This window comes from Palaemon carinicauda, chromosome 29 (genome assembly GCF_036898095.1).
Source record: "Palaemon carinicauda isolate YSFRI2023 chromosome 29, ASM3689809v2, whole genome shotgun sequence".
NCBI lineage: Eukaryota > Metazoa > Arthropoda > Malacostraca > Decapoda > Palaemonidae > Palaemon > Palaemon carinicauda.
The window spans coordinates 12315454-12337953 of record NC_090753.1 but is presented as its reverse complement, the minus strand read 5'-3'; positions in this window follow the sequence as shown (position 1 = coordinate 12337953).

Below are 22500 nucleotides of genomic sequence, written 5' to 3'. Positions count from 1 at the left end.
TTTTGGCGAAAAACAGTATAATAATGTTTGTACTATCTTAATAAATGACGGAAGCTATGATATTAAGAAGCTATGATAAAGTATCTAGGAGCGAAGATAGAACATGTGGGAGAGGATTGAAACAGAGACTCTTCCTTCCATCACACACACACAGATGGATGTAGATTCTCATACAAAATTATATTAATAGATATCTTAACTTCAATACCAGTACGTGGATTTTTTCATGAAATTTTCAGAAGTATAATATAATTAATAAACAAAAGGCCTTATGATGTGAAGAATTGTAAGTATATATATATATATATATATATATATATATATATGAAATTGGTATGAAGATAGAGTTATAGAATTTAGATGAGAAGTAACATGAAGAACAATCCTAAATCGGCTCAGCCATATTCCTCCTTCGGATTGTATTGTCCAAAAAAAGATAAGGAAATAACTACGGAAAACTGACCAGACAGTACCATATCTCATCACGAAAGAGAGAGAGAGAGAGAGAGAGAGAGAGAGAGAGAGAGAGGCACTTCCATGAGATACAGGGTTTCGGGGAGAGAGAGAGAGAGAGAGAGAGAGAGAGAGGCACTTCCATGAGATACAGGGTATCGGGGAGAGAGAGAGAGAGAGAGAGAGAGAGAGAGAGAGAAAGAGAGAGAGAGTTAAACATACCATGAACACAATAAAAAATCATGATAAAAAAAAATCGCATAAAGTATTACTTCTAAACCCCCATTCCAATAAAAATTATTCCTCCTCAATAGAGATTTTCTATCAAATACTATTTGTAATCAAAGGTAGATCAGACGAGAAGAGGCTGGAATGTCACTTGGAATCAATTGTCGGTAATTTGGTGGAAGTAATTGAGGTTTTGATAGACGTTTCATCTCTGTTTAAATAAAGACTATTTGGTTAGACTGAGAGAGAGAGAGAGAGAGAGAGAGAGAGAGAGAGAGAAGAAGGCACTTCCATGAGATACAGCGTTATTTCACCAACACTATTTTTATTTTTGTTACGAGGGCAGTGGCCGTCCATTTTAATTATTAATTCGAAATCATGTTGGACCGGACCAGATAAAGATGTGGCGGAATCGTTCTGCACAACGTCCATGAGGACTGGCAGTTAAGAGCCTATAGAAATGGGGTCACACTTTACCCCGCTATCGAAATGGGGTCACCTTTAACCCCGCCATCGAAATGGGGTCGCTAAACACAACAGCATATTTATCGCCGTGTATCTTCTAACATGCACACCTTTGGTCCTCTACCTTCGATGTATCAGTGAGAAGGTTAATCGGAGGACCAACATCTAAGTAACAGCAGATGTAACGGTGGTAAGGGGGTTGGGGTTGGTGTTTGCCAATCGAAGAGTTATCAGGTTTTCCAAGGTCCAGGGATATACACTAAAATGTTAGTTTGCTTGATTCTATTATTCATGGATACAACACTTTCACAAGAACAAATAAAGATGCAGGAATGAATGACTTATTAGTATCTATTTAAAAAAATTCATTGTACTTCAGGGCCCCTTAACACTATAAATCTAACTTCTAGTAGTAGTTCGGAAGCTAGGGCAATTCTTATTGCGCTATTTGGTATGTTACTTTTAGTAGTTCTGCTTAGCTGGATGTAGTTGTTCTCGGCATGATATTCAAAACGTTCCTGTTCTCATATTATCATTATTATTATTATTACTTGCTGAACTATAACCCTAGGTGGAAAAGCAGGATGTTATAATCCCAGAGGCTTCAACAGGGAAAATAGGCCAGTGAGGAAAGGAAACAAGGGGAAAACAAAATATTCCGAGAACAGTAATAACACCGAAATAAATATTTCTTATATAAACTATAAAAACTTTAACAAAACAAGAGGAAAAGAAATAAAATAGAATAGTATGCTAGAGTGTACCGTTAAGGAAGAGAACTCTAACACAAGTCAATGGAAGACCATGGCACAGAGGCTACGGCATTACCCAACTCTAGAGAACAATGGTTGGATTTTGCAGTGTCCTTCTCCTAGAAGAGCCCTTTACCATAGCTAAAGAGTCTCTTATATCCTTGCTGAGAGGAAAAACTTTGAACAATTACAGTGCAGTATTTAACCCATTGGAAGAAGAGGAATTGTTTTGTAATCTCAGTGTTGTTAGGTGTAAGCACACAGAGGAGTATATGTAATGAACAGGCCAGACTATTCGGTGTATGTGTAGGCAAAGGGAAAATTAACCATAACCAGAGAGAAGGATCCAATGTAGTACAGGTAAAGTCCGTCATTGGACAGGAATGAAGGGGTGGAAATCTTCGGTGAGGTGAAGCGTTGAGGCCTGCTTGAAGATGCTCACATTGGTCACAGTGAACAGATTGGCGTCCAATCTGGAATAAAGAGACACCATTGGTAGTTGATGCAGAGGAAGGGAGGTCTTGAAAGTTTAAAATTTTAGGTTAGAAAATAAGGTCCAGGGGAGTATAACTGTAACAGAACGGAAAAGCGTTGAAGTGAATCTTTGCTCGAGGTCCAGGGATAGGTAAATTTTACAGGATATGCGGTAACCGAGAACTTGAATTTCGGAAAAGGGACAGATTTCAGCAAAACATCAGTGGGAGGTATCCATTAGTGGAAATACAGGTAAAAATTTACGTGGGATAAGTGTGTACATTGAAGTTTAACATAAATTTGTTAGTAGAATTCTTAATTCTGATATAAATTGTTTCAATAACTAGCATACAAGTTCCCTTTTGTTCGAAATGCTTGTAAGATTTCGATGAATTTCAGATTAAACCGAATAGTATATTAAAGATTTACAAATTTTTTTTAGTAGCCTTCATAATTCTAATATTAATTAATTCAATACTTATTTTTATTATGTTCGAAATCATTGCAAGATTTCGGACAACTGGATTTTTAGACCTGCCCAAGGTCGATAGTTTCCCTGTAGTGTCTGCAAACTCACTATCCTTGTGAGATACGGATAAGGTGTTGAGGGGAGCCTATAGCTATACTCGCTGAATCATCAACCGCCATTGCCCGCCCCTTCCTGGTCATACCGTGATAGAGAGGTTTGGACGCTGAACGTATGCATTTGTGGTCAATTTCTAGAGTATTATCCTGCTTGGCCATTGCCACTGTCACTTGCCTCTGCCATTCATGAGTCACCTATAAACCCTAAACCTTTAGAAGACCATAAAACGCAAGTATTGTTCCAATTATAGAAAAAAAAATCAACTTCTGCACAGTCATCAGATGCTAAATGATTTTCATTAATCCGGACTGAATTACTAATATTCTAGCGAAAGAATATTTACCGGAGATTTACTCTGAAAGATTTCCTTAAGACTCCCTGAGGACGTTTCTCTCACTTATAATTTTTTATCACTTTTTTCGACTTTAATAATAATAATAATAATAATAATAATAATAATAATAATAATTTTACCTAAAATTCTGCGTGAGGAAACTGAGATTCCCTTTTTAATTCATCCAAGCTCAAAATGTTGTGACCATTTCAAAGTCTGATATGTAGAAAATCTGGTATAAACAAGATATGAAAGCTCCAAAACATATTGCCGAGCATTTATCATATATAAATATATAATAATAAAGGCTTGGACCATATGCATTGGATTCGTTTTAGTAAAAATATATGTATAGGAAAAAAAAATATCGTAAAATTGTATATATGTTGGTGGTAAGCTGTATTAACAGGTGTTTTATGTGGAAACAATGTAAAATTATTATTATTATAATTATTATTATTATCATTATTATTATTATTATTATTTTATGCGACCTGTCAAAAGACATATAAAGAGATATGCACACAAATGTTCACGCAACCCCATCTCACAAAGGTATGCCTACTCCTCTTCCCGTTACCCATGACACGAAAAGAGCTTATCGTGATCAAAAAGATATACTGTATATATATATATATATATATATATACATATATACATATATATATATATATATATATATATCGGATTTTGAGCGAAGCGAAATATCTATTTTTAGGTGAGATAGCCATGTCGTCCTAATGGAAGTTCCTATAAGTAGCTTCCTAAGGGATATATGTACTACAGTGATATTCCCAGAGAATTTTACCTTTAGGTATCCAGAATTCTAACTCCTGGCGCGAATATCCTTGAATTTCTCACAAGGATATCGCATAACATTAGAGGACGTATTCTTGACACGCCACATAGCAATCTGCACCCCTAATAGCGTTTATGCTTCGAGGGGGAAGTGGCAGAATAGAAGGGGAGCCATATAAAGGTTACCCTGGTTCTCATACTACTATTGAGTATCACAACAGCGCCATATCCAAGATGGCGAACATTCCTTGTAGCATTGACCATGGTGCTAAATATTCAGTACTTAGGGAGGAATACTGTGAAGAAGTTTTCTTTTAGAAAAGAAGGGTGGGTCCATCAGGACAACATGGCCTTCTCGACCAGAAATAGATTTCTCGCTTCGCTCAAAATCCGTTTTTTTTGGCTCAAGCTATGTTGTCCTGATGAAAAAGTACCAGAGCAAAAATGTATCTGTGGTTTTTCATCAGTGCCTTTACCTTGGGATAACATTTCTATGGTCATTTGGACCAATTGAGACAAATGATGTTACCGTTATCCGTCATCATCTCTAATCATAAACAATGTTAGTGCTTCTTGCCCCCTACAGGGAATGGTCATTCTAGACAGTAGGAAAAGGGCCTTAAGGTTAGCATATATTATATGAACAAACATAAGTATACACTGAATATACAAACAGTCTGATAGTTTGTATATATTACCAAATCAGTATCAGTGTCTCTTATATCTATTGTTTGCGAGTATAGGGCTATATGAAGAATACTTAGTTTAGTAGGCCAAAGAACTCTGGCATTTTATGCATGCAATTGTCGGGCAAATAAGGATGCAATACATTTTAATAGACATTTATCACTAATAAATGACTAAATGAATTAACCAGTAAAACGAATGTAGCATCATAATGGAATTATACACGTAACATATACAGAAATTACATTTCTTTTTTGAAAGGGAAAGAAATGATGAGTGCCACTCTTAGATTGAAGAACATTTTTTAATAAAATTTCCATTCATAATTTCTGTATCAGTTACATTCTATCGACACTGTGTACTGCGTACACACGGCACTAGTGCTATCTGTATAATTTCACACCTGGGATTTTTAACAGAGTTAGTGTCACCATGGTAACACTCATTCAAAGGAGGTCACACTAAAAGTGATGACCCCTTCTCCCTTTAATTGACAGTCCCAGTCAAATAGCAGTTCATCACAGAATTAGAGGGCAGGTTTTAATACACTACCTGCCGACACCACATAATGCTTCAGTTCATGGACCTTCTTAGTATAGTGTTTGCAGAACACTCTGGATGATTTCCATTCAGTATATGAGCGAAGCCACTCGAAGTCCATATACTGAAAAAAGTTCAGTGATGAAGCAATATTTCTCGGATCATGACCTGCGGGAGTAGGTGAGCTTCACACTCAGTTGTTTAGGTATAAGTTTGATACAGAGGTTTCTCATTTAAAGAGCTGTCCTCCCCTGAAGTCTGAAGTTCTACGAAGATAGACCTTTAGACACTCTAGGACATAGAGAGACATTCTCCTTCAGAAGGCAGATTCTCCAGGGACCCCACCTCTTAGTGGGTGGGTCGTTCTTAGCAAGAAAGGTTACATCAGGGAAGAGATTCAGTTCTCCTACTTCTGTGAACTGAATGTGGCCCTCATCTATAGATAGGGCCACTATTTCACTAACTCTAGCCCACGAGGCTATAGCGAACAGAAAAATAACCTTTTGGGTTAGATCCTTAAGGGAGCAATCTTCATTGTTCACAGATGAGGCATAATGTAGGAACTTGTCCAAAGACCAAGAGATGGGCTTTGGTGGGGCTGCAGGCCTAAGCCTTGCACATGCCTTCGGAATCCTATTAAAGATTTCATTCGCCAGATCCACTTGAAAGGCATATAGAAGAGGTCTAGTCAAAGCTGACTTGCATGTAGTTATCGTTTGGATGCCAGACTTTGATTATGAAGGTGGACAAAGGAGGACAGACAGAAGTTCATTGAAGTTTCTTCCGGTCCTTTTGTTTTAACAAGCGCAACCCACTTTTTTCCAAGAAGATTCATAATGTCTTCTAGTTGACTTAGACTTTTATTCTTCTAGAAATTCTATATTGCCTCTTGAGATCCCAAATCTTTTCCTAACCGCTAGGGCAAGAAAATCATGAAACAAAGGGTTCGGGTTCTCTGTGATAAAACGAAGGCAATTAACTTCTGAACCTTCTGAAATAGACCTAGGTTCAGAACTAGGGCCAGCCTCAGCTTCAGTTCCTTCACTAAAGAGGACAGATTGCTCTTGGGCCACTTGGGAGCCACTACAGCTATTCCCCCCTAGAAGGATCTCAGCATGTTGAAGACCTTCAGCAGGTGATTGGATGGGATGAACCGGAATACCTGAGTCCATCCCTTCCATACTAGAGACATGATGTCTGGTAACTCCACTAAAGGATCCTCGTATGAGGCTACATATCGAGGTAGTTTCTTGAATATGCTCGTGATGAAGAGGTTGATATGCAGTTCTAGTACTTGTTCCCATCTGGAAGGGAATAGGTCTGTGACTGTGGACCATTCCAACTCTATCGGCTAGAGCCCAAATAGAGCATCCACAGTCCCATTGTGTACTTTAAGTGAGGGATGGTTAACGTCAACTAGACTGTATGAGACGTTCTCTAGCATTGTCGACTGCGACGTCTCATTATCGCTTCGGTGTCCCACATCAGTCGTAGGAAGTCTGATCTGCCTGGAGAGAGCTTCCCCACTCATGACAGGACCAACAAGGTCTTGGAACTTTTGGGCTTTGACCTTTGTTAGAGAATCGATTAAAGAGGGACAAATATCGGTCTTTTTAGATCTCTTCAAGCGTTTGATGCGTATCTTCTCCAGACTCTTTTAGCATCTTTCCGCTGTGCTGTTAGCATTAGGTCTGTCACTATTGCAAACTGGAGAGAGTTCAGAGCTCCTCCCATTTAGAGTCTTGGAAATCTGACTGATTACCCGAGTCTCTTGACCAACCTTGCAATCTCCTTTTATATTCCCAAGGGAAAGGAGAGTTGATGTGACCACAGGCTTCAATGATTTTCCACCCCTTGAAACCGTTGAGCTGGAGAGAATCGAGACTTCTTGAAGCTTATCTTGCATCCACGATGTCCAGGGAACTGGGTCATTTCCTTGGATGCTCATAGACAAGCCACTTCGTGTGCTGCCCACCCTAGCCTCTTGTCCAAGTACATTGTTGCCTCAAGCATTTCTAGGCTTGGTATTTGCGTGACTAAGTCTGCCAATCCTATGAGGATATTTAGGACTGTGTCTAGTCCGACACGTATCTTTCCTAGGATGAACGCTACTATCTGTAACTTAATCCTAGGTAGGATTGAATGGCAGTTGACAAAGAACATCTTTCAGGTCTGACAAGACTACGAACACCCCTCTTTGAAACAAGGTCCATATGTTCAGAAGGATTAACATTCTGAACTTGCTGTTTTATTTGAACTTGTTGAGTGGTGACAAGTCCAGAATGACTCCTAGATTTCCTGAGTCCTTCCCGTGAACACAAAACAGCCTTCTCTGGAACTCGATGGACTATAGTTTCTTTACCACCTGTATGCTCTAAAGCTCTCAGGTATACTCCTCCAGGAGTGTTTTGGATTGTAGGAGAAGTTAAGGAAATGATGGTGGAGAGTTTTCTACTTCCCATCATAGTCCCATCTTGATTAGGCCTTGGACCTAAGGATCAAAGGTCCGACGATCCTGAAAGAACCTCCCTCCTACCAGAAGCATCTCCCTGCTTCGAATAATCAGTAGGTTTAAACTTTTGACCACCTTCCTGTGGCACCGCGGTCACTGGAACTGTGGGATGTTGTTGAACATCCCGGATATTTCCAGACTTTCCCGTCTTCCTTTTAGGTTGGGGACCAACAACCATGGAAGACTTTCTCTTTGGAAGGATGCCCCACTTTTGGAGAAGACTTATGTTCTCCGTGGTGGCGCTCTTAATCACTTTCCTAACTACCTTGTCTGGGAAGAGGTCTTTACCCCAGATGTTGGAAGATATTAGCTTCCTTGTTTCATGTTTCACTGTTGCGGCAGCGAACACAAACTTTCTACATGCTCTCCTAGCCTTCATAAAGGCGTAAAGATCTTTCACTAAGGTAGCTATATGCATTTTGGCTAAGACCATGAGCATGTCTAGAGTACTTTGATAGGTTGAACACAACTCTACGTAGTTTTGTAGAAATAGGGATGCTGCAAGTCTTTCCTTTGTCTTTTGTTTATTATACAAGAGAAACTTGGATAGTTTAAGGAGACATTCATTAAATTGTCAACTGGCGACATCGGCATCTAATCTTCCTACTGAAAAAGTTAAATGGACTTCCTTCTAGTCCTTCTCCTTTCTGGGAAAGGCCAGTGACAGAGGCTTGCACTCGTTGAGTGCAGGACATGGCCTGCCCACCTCCACTGCCTTGGCAACAGATTTAAATGCCTTCCCCATAAAGGGGAATGAAATTGAAGCAGAAGCAAGAAAGGAAGGGTGCCTGTTACCCAATGTGAATACCTTCGACACCGAGTAACCCGCCTTTTTCAGGCTACTTGACAGGATAGCCTGTGGCTTATCATGGTCGAGAATCATGACCTCCTTCGATTCCATTCCTTTTCTTGACTTTGGTTCATACTTCAGTCGAACAAAACAATCAGGGAAAGCGTCAAAGCTTGGCTAAAATTGAATTTAGTCCAAAGAAACAGCACCCATCTTTTCCGAGATGTAGAGTCTGCCATTTGAAATCGGCATTAGCTCAGCAAACCTCCAGGGATGGGTTTTGGAGCATGTCAGTAGGTCTTGATCCATGGGTTGTTTGAATGACCCTTGGGAAGCGACAACTGGAGCTTTGCGAGGCTCTTGCTTGCATTATACTTCCTGCTTTTCGTTTTGAGTGCGAAAGCTCTCTATTAGATTATTCACTTGGGCCCATAATTTGTCCATTCCATCTAATAGAGGGGTAGAAGACGAAGATGTCGACATCAATGGCTCTAGAGCCGCCATAGGCGGAAACAATTCTGACACAACATTTTCCCTTCTACCCTTGGGCAATTCCTGCCCTCCTTTCCAAAGGCTATCTGGCCGCCGGGGAATGTAATTGGCGCCTGAGGCACCATTATTTCCTTACTTGCCTTCGGAAACAGTAGCTTACGCATCCTATCATTAGGTAGGTAAGGTCACGGAGAGATTTTCTGGAAGCCTCCCACTCAGTTGCGTAAATTTTACTGAGCTGTATCCACAGTCTCTATAGACTTGGAATTCTCGAAACCTTCGGACATTAATGTCCGACATATATTACAAACCTGCAGGTTCCAATAATGTAGGGATTCGGAAATAATATTGCAGGGGGCATGCAACCTGCAAGTATTATGACCGTAGAAACACTTACTCTTGATCTTGCAGAACACTGCAGCACAAGTCATCTGGTGTTCCTCCTGTAAAGAAAGGAGAACAAAATGAGTATATAATTGATTATCTCACTAATAATCAATATGCAAAAGTCATCTTTTAACAAAATAGCTTAGGATAGTAAGCTATAAAGGGATAAGTTTTCCATATATAGAAAGCCTACCAATAATTTTTCAAATGTACATTTTTACTCCGGGCACTCTAAAAATATAAAATATTCAGTTTTTTCCTCCATGTACCTTAGGGCATTTAAAATTTGTAGCCCAGATTACATTGAGGACGAATTCACTAAAATAGAAAAAAATTACCACAAATCTTTGCTATCCCAAATATTTCTTAGAAAAATGTATAAATAAGGCTAAGAAAACATTTTATAGTGTCCAATCAGAGAGGAAGGAAATAATTTATAATATGCATTGTTTGCCATTTCATGTTTGTTATACCCCTTTTGAAAAACTAGACATTGATGTAGTGTTTAAATATAATTGTACATTAAAAAACTTGTTAATTAAGAATAGTTCTGGAAATGTTAATAATGTAATATATAGCAATCCTTGCTCAGAGTGTAACTTATTCTATGTCGGCCAAACATCCAAAAGTATCCCAGTCAGATTAAAACAGTATCAGGTGGCCGTCTCCAGGAGTTCTCTTAATAATGCCTTGGCCTCCCACTGGTTAAGGTCAAGTCACAGAATTGGATGGTCAAAGGCGGAAAAAGTAATCCACCTAAATAACTGTAATTAAGGTAGAAATTTGAATCTAAGCCCAGGTCTGTTTCCCGTTAATCCAGTACTATCTTTTTATCTAAAATCTGACTTATCCGGAATTATTATGAAACTTACAGCTGCTGGATCCCCTCTTCCGTATAAATACGATGTCTTTGTATATGTATTCTCATTGTTGAGTCTGTTGATGTCCTGAGTCGATGAAAGTACTAACTCCAATCAGGTCTTTTAATTTTTCGTTTCATGGCTATAATACATATATATATATATATATATATACACATATATATATATATATACATATATATATATATATATATATATATATGTAATTATTATTATTATTATTATTATCATTATAATTGATAATACTATTTTTCTTCTTCTTCTTCTTCTTCTTCTTATTATTATTATTATTATTATTACTAACTAACATACAACCAATTTGGAAAAGGAATATGGTATAAGCCTAGAGGCTGCAACACAATTAGCTCAGTGGGGAAAGGAAACAAGGAAATCAATAAACTACAACAGAATTATGAACAATTAAAACAAATCTCTCAGAGAACAGGCACAACATAAAAACAAATCCTTATATAAACTATAAAATCTTCAAAAAAAAAAAAAAAATAAGAAAAAGTGCACTTTCAAGCAAGACAACTGGCTCTTTTGCTTATTGGGGATATAATTATTACCATTATTATTATTACAAATTAACAATTGCAACCTCGTGAGTAGAGAAGTAGGAAGCTAGAGCGATAAATCATATGCATAATTAAAACACGTAATGAAATCATTGTAGCTAGTCACAGAATGAATAATACAAAAACCCTTTGCTGCAGTGTGTTCATAAGGAAACTGTGACCAGAAATTTTGGATATTTTTATTTTATGATTATGGTACTGATGAAGAAAACTTATCATACAACAATAATTCTGATAATTTCAGGGGCCTTTTATTGTAATTATAGTCACAAAACATGATAGGTAAAATATGGATTTTTAGACTGAGAAACCCATTGTAAGTCCTTGTCATTAAACAATAGCTTATTATGTCAGCCCTTTTCTTTTTCTGCTACACAAAATTTAATTCACTGAACCATTTCCACGGATGAGTTGCGACTTGCGGTTGAAAAGTAATGATATATCGTCATACGATTATCACCATTGTTTAATAATTCTTTGAAGATAAATTATTGATAAACAATAGCATGACATTCCATATGCAGTTACTTATAAATAATACTTGCATTTAGAAAAATCTAATACTTTTTACATATACATATACATACACACACATATATTTATATATTTATTTGTATATATATATATATATATATATATATATTTATATATATTTTTATAAATATATATATATATATATATATACATATATATATATATATATATATATGTATATATATATATATATATATATACAGTATACATACAATATATATATATATATATATATATAAAGTCGTTATTATAATACATATATCAATATTAGCTAGATGGAAAATAATTGAAAATTATGTAAAACAAGTTCGAATGAACTATTATAAGCTACAGGCTGCATTGACATGTTACTTATCGTCCTAGCTCAACAAGTATCTAGAGGATTGATTTTAAGAGTTTACAGGCCGCTATTTTATGGTAGGGGCATGGGACGGTAACAATGACCTAGACACTGACCATAAGTGCATATGATTAGCGCCCGGCCCCATATGAACCTTAGCTAGGACCAGGGAGGGCCAAGCAATGGTTAGTGATGACTCACCCCGATAGACCTATAGGCTCCTCCAAACACCTGCACCATAGATCACAAAGATGGTGAGGTTGCAGACGCTACGTGTAACTATGAAGCTTGAGCCGGATTCGAACATCATTCCATCGATAACCAGACAGGGACGTTTCCAATAAGCTAAACTCTGAAATGAATATTTTTTAGATTATCAGGTTTATTAATCAATAAAGACCGAAATTAGTTGTATATTCCTATCACTCCCCCTCCATTAAACATCAATCACGACTGATTTCAGTCAACTTAGATAATCCATTGTTTTCTTCAATTAATCGTTAATTACTAATCAATAAAGATCAGAACTAAGTGCACTATTGTGATTTCCTGTCTCTACCTTTTTTTACTTGATACCAAGCGCGGCAATTTTCTGTGAACTTTAACGGTTGATTGTTTTTTTGTTTTTTGTTTTATTAATTATTAATCAGAAAAAAAAATCCAAGCATCAATGCAGACATCCTCCAAATATACACTTATTAAGTCTCTGACATATCGACCAAGTATTAAGGGAAGATTACGCTGTTGAGATTAGTACCTAGAAAACTATTAATTATCTGAATAGTTAGTAATTAATGCCTGGCACGAGTTTCTATTCAGAAACTCTCTTCTAGAGTCTACATACTGAATTTCACTATGATTTGACGCTTACTGACATAAATAAACCAATGTCATCTGCATATCCTAAGTTGTTAAGGTATTCCCCATAAATATTATTTCCTATATTTTCCCAACATAAAATCACAATGTTTAACACTTATCTCAATCAAAATATACTCTATATATAGATATTGAGTTGATGTACTTCCCATATAGCTATCTCCGTGTTCGTACATAAGATTCATATATTCCTTGTCTTTTAAGGGCTTTCATTGCTGCTGAAGTTTTTGACAGACATAAAAGCTTTCTGGTTGTCTAAAAATGCTATTAATAGTAGATGGTCATGCTCTGTTGATTTTTACATAAACTGGTTACCTAAAAGGATGTGGACAGTTGTTGAATACCAACTTCTAAAGCCTGCATACCCTTTTGCTTGATTAAAGTCTAGTTGTCTTTCTATTCGGCCTAATATGCTTTTTGTAAATATTTTAAATATCGATGGGAGTTAAATTATTGAGCGGTAATCTTACAGGTCTTCTGTGTATCCCGTTTTGGGAAATAACATAATGATAATGTTTTGCGAAGTTGTAGGTATTGAACATTCTTTCAGCCAAGTTTTATTACTATGAAATCTCCTCCTTCTATCATTTACACACACACACACACACGCACACACACATACACACACACATATATATATATATATATATATATGTATATATATATATATATATATATGTATATATATATATATATATATATAGATATATATATATATATATATATATTCATATATATATATATATATATAGACATACAAATATATATATATATATATATATATAAATATATATATATATATATATATATATCGTGACAGGAAAATCCCACCCATGAAAATTCCACCCACGAAAATCTCACCCAGAAAATTTCACCCAATTCAAACTTATTATTATTATTATTATTATTATTATTATTATTATTATTATTATTATTATTATTATTGTTGTTGTTGTTGGTGTTGTTGTTGTTGTTGTTGTTGTTGTTATTATTATTGGGTAAAATAAAAGTCCAATGGGGAAATGAAACACGGAAATAAATATACTATAGTAAATTACGTATAAGATGTTGTTCGACCTAGAAAGCAAGCTCATACCATGTGCAGATGATGCTACTTTCTTTGCATCATTTCTATCTCTTAGAAATAGAACTGAAGTTGGTGAAAGCCGCAATAGAGATCCAACTAAAATAAGCGCCTGGAGTAAATTATGGAACATGAAGTTGAACTCTAACAAAACTCAAAGTATAATTATATCAAGGAGAGTAATGTGACTCCACAGCATCCATATCTTTGCATTGAAAATGGTTCTTCGATTATATACAGCTCATTTAGAATTCAAGATATGATTCTTGACTAAATTCACTAGTGAAGAGCACAATGTTCCTGTTTCTCATCTAATTACACAAAAAATTTGCCTTTTGAGAATGTATATATATATATATATATATATAAATATACAGTAGTATATATATATATATATATATATAAATAGATATACAGTAGTATATATATATATATATATATAAATATATATATATATATATATATATAAATATACAGTAGTATATATATATATATATATATGTGTGTGTATATATATATATATATATATAAATATACAGTAGTATATATATATATATATATATACATATATATATATATATATATATAAATATATGTATATATTATTAATACGTATATATATATATATATATATATTCTGTGATCATTCTATAATGAAGAAGTGTTTCAAGTCTTTCATTCGCTTTTGTTTCTCACCTCAATTTGTTTGACCGAAACTAATAGTCTATCAAATTCCTAATTCTTGATTTCCGCATTGATCCCTGCCATTATCATTCAGTTAGTTTTATATGCATGATGCATAAAGGTTTTCATAATTATAACTATCCTTCCCATCCATATCTCTCCAGACTGTACCATGCCGTAAGTAGTACTACTATCGTTTCCAGAGGCCGTGTAATAGTGTTTTTTTTTTTTAAATAACTCCTAAAATAACTGATGGATTTCCATGATATCAAAGCAGGGAGCGCTTCATACGATGGCCTAATTTTGGGAAATTCTGTGCATTGCCAATTACGTTTCATTAAGTTTTTTACTTAAGAAAATGAGGCTAAAGCCAGTCTTAGCCACCCACACATTCGCAAAAGTGATGACGTCCCTCAGTGACGTTGTTATAACGTTTCTTCCCCTATACCTCCCATCCCCCGAATTGTTAAACGCCTTTAGGTTAATCCGTAGGACTCATTCTTCCATACAACACAGGTTACTCGATATATCAATTGCCAGGCAGAAAATGACAGAGAGCATTGTTTGATATAATTTATCATATCAATTTCACCAGAGAGAGTAACTATAATTCCTTAGAAGGTAGACTTCTAAAAGATGTTTCATATAAGGGCATTGACATCGGCCATTTGATAAATTTTGAAATCATATATATATATATATATATATATATATATATAATATGTGGTTGTTCATACATACATAAGATTTATTATATTTCAACCTATAGTTTTATATATTTATTTACGTTATAAGTACCAGTACCTATTTTTGTTACTTGAAAGGTATGTGACAAATATCATTGCGACTTTGTCACTGGAATTATACCAGACTTCAATTAATGAACCAATCAACCTTACTTTGAGAAATCCATTGACATTGTCTACATGCCAAGCTGATATACTCGTATAAAAGTATTCATTAGCCTTGCTTTCCAAAAAAATTTTATCACCAATTGCTGGAAACCATAGATTTATGAGGGATGAAAAAAAAAAAAAAACAGAAATGGACACTTATACATTTAAATTATCATCACTCTCAAGGAAAAAAATTGTTTTCTATTTCTACTAATGTTTTTATTTATTTTCCTTTTTTTTATTTTATTTTTTTAGTCGCAAATCTAAAATTTGTAGGAGTCCGAGTAGAATATCTCTCAGTGCGATTCCACACCTCTGTTTTAAACCTCTTCTAAAAAGTTCGATAATTTGTGGTAACCATCTAATCATTATCTACCACCATAAAACATTTTATTGCTCTTCCGGCTCATTTTATATGTGCAGTACACAGTCTTTCCTAACGGGGATTTACTCTGTAGCCTAATAACAATGGAAATGAAGAAAAGAAGGCAAGAAGGAAGGGGGGGGGGTACTAGGATAGCCATAGATGTAAACACCGAAGGAGGGTTGGGGGAACCTCTGCGTCACAGTTACGTGATTGAGTAACACTTCTTCGAAATGCTCTGAAGGAAGGGAAGAAGTTCCTCTTTTTTCTAAGAGTAAACGGGTTAATTAAGCACATCTCTCAATTCATTGTACCACCAAAAATTAGGACAATGTTGGAAATATTCATTGCTGTAGTTTCATGGAAATTCATAAGCCGGTTTGTTAGATATTTGAGAAAAACACTATTACACTGCCTCTAGAAACGATAGTAGGTATGCAGGTAATTCTCCTTCTCAGGCAGTCTCCATCGGAAGGTTCAAGACTACAGAGTATTCTAAAAGTTTTAACCATTTTTCGGAATTAACTTACTGATCTGGTAGTTGAATCGGTAACACTTCAGCAGTTCAACCGTGTTGCAAATGTTTATTGATGAACAGGCTGTCAGAATTGTTGTTTCATAGTTTATATATGACTGACGTACTATAGCGTTGTTACTTATTTTTAATGTTATATTCATATAGTAATTACTAAGTTTTTCTGCGTTGTTACAGATTTTTAAAGGTTTAATTTATTATTAATCTTCATATATAGTTTACTCCGTTCTCTCACATTTTCTTTCCGCACTGGGATTATTTACCTGTTAGAGCACTTGGGCTTGTAGCATCCTGCATACACATAAACGCACGCACACACACAAACACACACATATATATGTGTATATATATATATATATATATACATATGTATATATATATATATATATATATACAGTATATATATATATGTATATATATATATATATATATATATATCTATATATATATATATATATATATATGTATATATACAAATATATATATATATATATATATACAAATATTATATATATATATATATATATATATTTATTTATACATTTATATATATAATATATATATACATATATATATATATATATATATATAGATAGATATATATATACATATATATATACATACATATATGTATATAATTATACATATATATATATATATATATATATATGCATATATATATATATATAAATACATGTATATATTTATCTATATATATCTATCAATCTATTTATATATATATATATATATATATATATAATGCGACGAGCTGTTACTTTAAATATTGTAATTAAAGAGAATTATTAAAAATAGAGTTTTGCATTTTTTTGTAAAAACATTACTATACATTTTTTTTTCGTATTTAAGCACTTCCTGTTCCTTTTTAAATGTTCCTTGGACATTTTCTAATCCAGTACTTTAAAAAGTTTACATTTGTTTTGAAAAGAATGTAACAGATTAGAGAATTACAGCTGTTCATACAGTCAACATCTGCTGGCTATTTTATATTGGTGCTTAATTGTGGTTTAAGGTGATTATTTTTATATATTATTGAGTTCATTATAGTTTTTTTATTAAAGTTAAATGTTTTTCGAGTGTTTCCTTATTCTTGTGCCTGGATTTTGGTGTTTTGTGTTATTAAATTATTTATTAAGTGGTTATATTAAGTGCTAAGTAAAGTTAAGTTTGAAGTGAACATAATTCAGTGATAAACTACAACAGACATATTTTGTTTTGGTGGTAAATGTTTCATTATAGCCCGCTGACCTTTATTATAACAAGACCATTACGTCGATACCATAACCCCTGGTAAAGAATATACTTACAGTGGTGACAATTTTTGGGGCCTGTCCGGGATCCATATTTATTCATATGATCGTAATTCTTCATGTGACTTCTTGTTTCATGCGACTCATGTGATTTTTTGTGTTTCATGTAACTTATGTGATTCTTGTTATTCAGTGATGTAAGTCACATAGTTCATATGTATCATGTGAATTATGAGATAAGTCTCTGTTGCGGTAAACAAGCTTAAGTATTAAATCTTTCACACCAGATCCAGACGGGCACAATAGTAAGTTGCACTGTTACGAATAGTAAGTGATTCTCTCTAGTCATATCCGGTATTTATTATTTCGAGGTATAGTTGGTTGCTTAATGTTAATCGACTGGGAATAGTGTTAATCCACTATCGATAGTGTCCACCCCTTTTCATGAACCCCCCCCCCCCCTCCCCCCTTTTAAGATTCTCCCTAAGTCATTAGACTTCTTCCGAAAAACACTTGTGTTAATCCGGATACTGTGTCAATGATTTAACCTGAATCTTCTTAAATCATAACCATTGAAGTAGTTCATTCCTTATTTACGACCATTCCGTTGGTCATCTAATTACTTGATTTTGGCTCGTTTTGCGCGTATTAACATATTCGGATCGATATCGCAATCTTATTCCTCTTAATTGCGGGAATCTCTTTATCACTTGTCAATATTGATAAATCATTAAATTTTTATTTTCACTTTTGAATAATCAGTAATGCTCTTATCTGGTTTAAATTATAATTCGGTCCTTCGAAATTGAACTTAGTTATTATCAGCAGTTGCTTGAGACTTATTAAATAGCAATTATTTTTGTTAAGGTAACTAAACCTTATTTTTAAATAGGTTTCACGATTTTGTGTGCCATCCTAACTTAATTCTTTGCTAACCATGTTCAATTTAGAGCAATTCTTTCTTAACTCTAAAGATGAACTACCAAGATTACATCTTGCAAAGAAAGCGGAACTCTTGACTATCACCCAGAAATGGAAAATACCTTCCGAGTCATCCTATGTCAAAGCTAGATTAATAAGCGACATTCTCCAATTTCTATTTGCAAAGAATATAGTTAAAGAGAGTGACGGAGAAGTAGAAGAACTACGTTACCTGACCGGTGCGGATGCTACAAGTAAAGAAGATCCAGAATTAACCAAGATGAAACTATAATTAGAATTGGAAAAAAATGAAGATACTCAATGCACGGGAAGAAGAAGAAAGGCAAATAAGAAAAGATGAAAGAAAACTAAGATTAGCTAAGGAAGAGGAAGCAAGAAGACGAGAAGCTGCATTACAGGAAGTAGAACTCCAAAAAAAAAATAACGGATATAGAATTCTCGAAAACAAGAGAAACTGCTAACATAAAACTTAAAACCAAGGAAGAAGAACGCAATTTTACTGAAAGGTTTGACTTCAGCAAAGCAAAAGAGCTCATTCCTACATTTGATGAAAAAGAACCCGAAGTATTCTTCGACACTTTGGGGGATACAGCTACCTCACTCAAGTGGCCGGCTGTACACTAGGTAATGCTCATTAGAAACGGTTTCAAAGGTAAGGCAGCTTATGTTTCCTCGCAAATGATTACTGTTAAGGATTATCAGATCCTTAAGAAAGCTATTCCAGATGCTTATTCAATCACAATAGAAGGGTATCGTCAAAGTCTCCGCAATTCACAAAAATCTCCAACCCAGATATTTGTGGAATTTTGTGATACTAAAGTTAGACAATTTCAATAGTGGATTGACAAAGCTGGAATTAAAGAGTTTGAGTCACCTAAAAGTCTGGTAATCATGAAAGAGTTTCTTAGAAAAGTGCCATTTAACATTGCTAACTATATTTTAGATAAGGAGGAAATGGATCTCATGAAAGCAGCTAGTCTGGCAGATGACTATTTTCTGCGCCATAAATCATATAAACCTGCCCATTATAAAACTACATTTTTACATCTTTTTCAGACAGATTTTGTACTTACTGCAACCAGGCAGGACATCTCATTGAAAAGTGCTCAGATCCTCAGTGTAGAAAGACTGAAGTCAAAGAACATATGCCTGGTAAAAAAACCGGATTCCAAGAAAACCACGCATATGACCGTCCCTATTCCGGATTTAGATTCCTTCAAACCTTACACATGCAATAGTTCAGTAAATGGGAAACCTGACGTTTGTCTTCGTGATACAGGATCGACTGAAACTATTATCAACCTACCACCACAGGAGCTGACAATGAAGCAAGATTATGTTGCTGTAACGGACTTGACATCAACCAAGACTCTACCCTGGGCAGAGGTAACACTTCAGTGCCCCTACTACACAGGTAAAGCTTCTGTTGCTGTGTCTAATAAACCCTTGCTACATCCATCAATACAGGTACTGATAGGTAATGACCTTGCAGGGGTCAATGCTTTGAATTTAGTAGTAAGAGATCCAGATGTCATTCTGAAACAAGAACTTGAAGTAAATGAAAATTAAATGGTTAAATCTGTATCAAAAGTTCCCCCCCTCAAAAAAAAAAAAAAAAAATCTTTAAACATCTAAAGTAGAGAAGGCTTTAGAATTTGTAAATTTAAGCAAAGTAAAGTTTCAGCAGTTGCAGAGTAATGATCCCAGCCTTATGACATACTGGAAAAGAGTAGGAAATTCCTCGGATAACCACAAGACTCCTTATTTTTATACTGACCACGCCTTACTCTTCAGGCATTTTAGATCCCCCAAAGCACCAGTAACTTCCACGTGACATGACTGTCACCAGCTTGTCTTACCAGCAACCCTTGTACCACCACTTCTAAATTTGGCTCACACCTCTGAATCCCACCTAGGAGTTAATAAAACCTATAACAAAGTTTTACAAGACTTCTTCTGGCCAGGTATAAAGAAAGATAATAAGGAGTACATAATGTCCTGTCATCAATGCCAGGTCACAGGTAGGCCCAACAAAAGTATTATTCGTGCACCATTGCAGCCCATCTCGGTGCTAAAACAACCTTTTGAGAAAATAATTATTAACTGTGTAGGAGCTATGCCTAAAACTCGGAAAGGTAACGAGTACTTGCTAACTGTCTTGTGTCCTACTACTAGATATCCCATTGCCATGTCTATTAAGAACATTAATGCCAAAACCATCAGTGGTCAGCTTGTTAAAGAGTTCACAACCTTTGGATTTCCTAAGATTCTCCAATGTGATAGAGGTACTAATTTTACCAGTAAGCTATTCAAACAAAGTATGCAAAAGTTTAATATTCACAATGTCTATGCATCTGCATATCATCCACAGACAAATAGAGCTCTTGAAAGGGTACACCAGACCGTAAAAAATCTTCTACGTAAACACATGGAGGAGACTGCCCAATCATGGGATGAAAATTTACTATGTTTGGCTGGGAACCACGAACAACGCTAAGTATGGTGAAAGAAAATTTCATTCATAATAAGGAGGAGGATACTATCACCCTGTTAGCTTATATGAAAGACCTGAAAGAAAAAGTTCCTTTCCATGTATAACTTTGCTAATGAAAATCTTTTGATTTCTCAGGAAAAAATATCTAACCTTTACAACAGGAAAACAAAGCTGTGAGAATTCAACATTGGCGACTAGGTTCCTGTTTATCATCTTATACCAGGTGCACCCTTAAGAGAGAAATTTATGGGACCCTATAACATCGCCAGTAGACCATCAAAATTAAACTATATAATCTCCACACCTGACCGACGACGTCCTACCCAAATGGTACATGTTAATCTTATAAAACCATATCATGCACCTGCAAATCGGGTGAGTTACATCTCTTCTTAAACGGTTTGTGTTGATACCACAGTTCAGTTAAAAAACCAGGAGTTAGATAGAGAAACTGCTTCAGAGGATAATCTTATATCATGGAAGGATCTTCTCAACAGCCAAGTATTAGAATCCTTGCCAAGTTATCTTGCAAAAATCCCACCTAATCATCGTAAAACTTTAAATTAAGTTACTGCTGGAGTATTCAGATGTTTGTTCGGGTCAATTAAAAGTCAGTGACACAATTGAGCATAATATAATGTTAGAGACAGGAACTACACCCATATGGCAACAATATTATAGAGTAGTTGGTAAAAGACTGGAATCTCTAAGAGAGGAGGTTCAATACTTATTAGATAATAATTTAGCTGAACCCAGTACATCACTTTGGGCTTCACCGTGCATTTTAGTACCCAAAACCAATGGTCAAATATGGCTATGCACAGCTTAGTGCAAATTGAACAAAGTCACTATTAAAGTCTCATTTCCTCTACCTCGAATTAATGATATCTTGGACGACACAGGGAAGGCAAAAATCCTAACACAAATAGATTTGATGAAAGGCTACTATCAAGTTCCATTAGCTGAAAAGGAAAAAGAATTTCCAGCCTTTACCACCCCAATTAGTTTATTTTTTTATACAGTGTTACCTTTTTGGACTTACTAATTCTCCTGCTACCTTTCAGAGAATGATGAGTAACATTATCACAGGCTTACCTAACACCTACGTGTACCTGGATGATGTGATCAATGTCAGTTAGAATTGGGACGAATATCTACATCTTCTAAGGCAACTAGTCGAACGGTTCCGCAAAGCCAAGATAACCATTAATTTAGTAAAGAGCACATTTGACGGAGCGGAAGTAAGTTATTTAGGCCATCGCATTGGCAATGGTCGCATCGCCCCGAAAGAGGCTAATATCCTAAGTATGAAGCAATTTCCTATTCCTTCTAACAAAAAAGAGTTAGACCTTCCTTGGTATGATATCTTACTATTCAAGATTTCTAAGACATTTCTCTTCATTTGCTGCCCCACTCTATTGATTAACATCATCAAAAGTAACTTTTTCCTAGACTCCAGAAATAAATACGATCTTTCAAAAATTAAAACATATTCTAATATGTAAACCCATACTCAAGGCTCT